Here is a 570-nt window from a genome sequence, read left to right as displayed (position 1 = left end):
GTTTTCTGTGTCCTGTAGTTTTCCCACATTTAGGTATTTCACCTCCTTAGTTAAGTTTATTCCTAGGTATCTTAATTTTTTTGGTGCAGTAGTAAATGGCATTGCTTTTTTAGTCTCTCTTTATGTAAGTTACCTATTGGTGTACAGAAATGCCATAGATATCTTGGAGTCAATTTTGTATCCTACTACTTTGCCAAATTCATTTATTAAGTCTAATAGTTTGTTTTTTTTAAATATATTTTATTGATTTTTTGCAGTGAGAAAGGGAGAGAGATAGAGAGCTAGAAACATCGATGAGAGAGAAACATCGATCAGCTGCCTCCTGCACACCCCCTACTGGTGATGTGCCCACAACCAAGGTACATTCCCTTGACCAGAATCGAACGTGGGACCTTTCAGTCCGCAGGCTGATGCTCTGTCCACTTAGCCAAACAGGTTACAGCAAAGTCTAATAGTTTTTTGATGGAGTCCTTAGCGTTTTTGATTGTACAATAGCATGTCATCTGTGAATAAGGACAGTTTTAATTCTTCTTTTCCAATTTGGATGCCTTTTCTTCTTCTTGTCTAATT

Source organism: Myotis lucifugus, unplaced genomic scaffold (assembly GCF_000147115.1).
Source record: "Myotis lucifugus unplaced genomic scaffold, Myoluc2.0 scaffold_398, whole genome shotgun sequence".
NCBI classification, from domain to species: Eukaryota; Metazoa; Chordata; class Mammalia; order Chiroptera; family Vespertilionidae; genus Myotis; species Myotis lucifugus.
The sequence above is the reverse complement of the archived record's forward strand: the minus strand, read 5'-3'. Positions refer to the sequence as shown.